The sequence below is a fragment of the Arachis ipaensis genome, chromosome B04 (genome assembly GCF_000816755.2).
Source record: "Arachis ipaensis cultivar K30076 chromosome B04, Araip1.1, whole genome shotgun sequence".
NCBI lineage: Eukaryota > Viridiplantae > Streptophyta > Magnoliopsida > Fabales > Fabaceae > Arachis > Arachis ipaensis.
In genome coordinates, this window is record NC_029788.2 from 4,315,632 (window position 1) to 4,318,513 (window position 2,882).

Here is a 2,882-nt window from a genome sequence, read left to right on the forward strand (position 1 = left end):
AATTACAATATTTATACTGGTGTTGGTAGTGAAAATAAGATTGATTTTTGTTTGTATTTATGATATTGTTGCCAACTTGCCATCGAAAACGAAGCAATCTTTTTTTTAAGGGTTAAGTAGTTTTTTTATCCTTAATGTGTTGGGTGAAAATTAAAATTATCTCCGATTTTTTTTATTATTAAATCATCTTCAACGTTATAAAACATTATAAAATCATCCATTTATTCATAAACAATATTTTTTAGACAATTTTACTTTTAAACAAAAATTGAAAAAAATCCTCCCTACCCTCACCACTAACCTCTCATCATCATCACCATTGTTACGCATCTCTTTCTCCCTTTCCTTATGGCCCCACCACTGCCACTATAACCATCACCATTGGCATCATAACCATCACACCCTTCTTTCTATTACTAATTCATCGTCCTAAATCACTATCACCCACCCACTACCCCCAACTCTTTTCTTTCCACTTAAACCCCTTTTTTTGGTGGAACAATTCAACAATTTAACAGAAATCATCAACCGTAATCATCAACAAAATAAATTTAACAGAAATTTTAAATTAAAAAAAAATTCAGCAATCATCAACTGCAATCATCAACAAAATAAATTTAACAGAAATTTTAAATTAAAAAAAAATTCAGCAATCATCAATTGCAATTTCAGATCCAAAATTAGCAACAACATAAATAAAAAAAAAATTAGAAAAAAAGAAATGATGTTTATGTATTTCAAAAATTAAAAAACACAGTAGAGACAGAGCAGGTGTACAACAATGATGGGAGAGCAACGAAACCCTTGCCCAGCCACAATGGAGTGGTTGAAACTCTAACGATGGCGGCGCAGCAGAACATAGCGCGACGGGAGAGGAACCAGAGCTCAAGTTAGGCGACGGCGAAGAAAAAACCCACGGATACATAGAGAAGATGAGGGGAGCAGCAGAGGGTTGGCCTAGCGGCGACGGAGTGGCTGAACCCCAGCTACGGCGGCGCGACAAGCCCCAGGTGAGAGAGAGATGAAGAACGACAAGCCCATCGCGACAAGTCTTATAGCCACAACGTGACGACGACGGTCACCCTCTTCTCTGCTGTCACCTCCCTCTTCTTCCTTTTTTTTTCCTCTCTTCTCCCTCTTTTGTTCTTTTTTTCATTTTGGTTTTTCCATTTTAGGTGAAAAGGAGTGGGGTAATGGGTGGGGTACTGTGAGTACTAGGTAGTGATATTAGGAAAGGGTTTTTATGTCATTTTAAAAAATATTATGAACAAAAGAATAATTTTATAACGTTTTGTAACGTTAAGGATGATTTTAATAATAAAAAAAGATCGGAGATGATTTTGATTTTTACCCAAGACGTTAAAGGACAAAAAAAAGTATTTAACCATTTTTTTTAACTTTTTTTTAATCACTATAGGCAAAAAAGAGAAAATTATAGTCATCCTCCATTCCCTTTGTGCACATAATTCAATTTACAATGTGAAGGAAAAATTGCTCTATTTTTGCTTATGCGGACAAAAAATTCAGTCCTGTTTTTTAGAAAAATTCAGAAAAACACAATAATATTCAAAACGATAAAATTGTGTATTATAATTATTTGAATAAATAAGTAAATTATTTTATAGAATTAAAAATTTAAAGACTAGTATATTTAAAGAGAATTGGATATTCGATTTGGTATTTAAAACTTAAATAAAAACATTATATGTTTTATTTCTTTTTCTCTTTACTTTATTTTAAATCAAGATCACCCAGTTATGAGATTAAATAATTTATCATTTTAATTAATCCCACATTAATTATTCTTACAAAATTATTTTTATGCTATAATTTGAAAAAAAAAAAACTTAATTTTAAGCAAAACTACACCATTATCCAACTATTTAATTATAGTACAAAGTATTATTTTAGTTCCCAAAGTTTTAACTATATCCTAATTTGATCCCTAATGTTTTAAACGTCCTATTCAATTTCAAAACAATTTAAACAGGTTTAATATTATTATACGGTTAAATTTGGCACGAACAATTAGCATATTTATGAGTCAATATAATGTTCGATTTCAGTAGGTAATAAAATCTATCAACTCATGATCACTAATGTAAAAAAATCTTCATTAATTATTCTTCGAGTCAAATTTAACCGTAGAACAATATTAAATTCGTTTGCAACTTTTTGAGACTAAAATAGAATGTTTAAAATATTGTTGAAGACCAAAATAGTGATTAATTATAACATTTGTCGAGGTATTGAGTATAAAGTGTTTGAGCCTGATCAATTGAAGTATCATAAAAAGTATGCGCAATTTGAAAATGAATGTAATTAGTTGATAGGTAGAAGAAACACTTCTGAAAAATAAAAAAGTACAATGAAAATCACACATGTTTAGTAACAAAGATATCAACTGATAATGCACTTTATTCTCCCTTCAAATTTCTTCTTGCCAAACTTTACGGATGTCAAAGTAAAAATAGAAGATTCAATAAAACGAAAATAAACACAAATATGTATTGTGTTTCTCCAATAGTCATAAATCGTTCCACCCCTTTTAATTTTAAGGGAACGAGTAAATCGTCTCAAACTTTTTAAAATTACAGAAACACGATAAATTATCCCAATCCTTTATGTTTTGAGTTTTAAAACTTTACTCATTACACTCTAAAACGATTTATACTTATCTTTATACGCTTAATATTCTGGAACGAAATACATACTTTTCGTTTTCGAAAATATTCCATACATTAATTGTTCTAAAGTGCCACTTTTTACCAATTAACTTAAAATACAATTGGTTAGCATGATTTGCATAAATATGAGAAAAGAAAATTCACATACATAATTTGATTTAGGAAATTTATATAATATTGGATCTCCTTTATTTT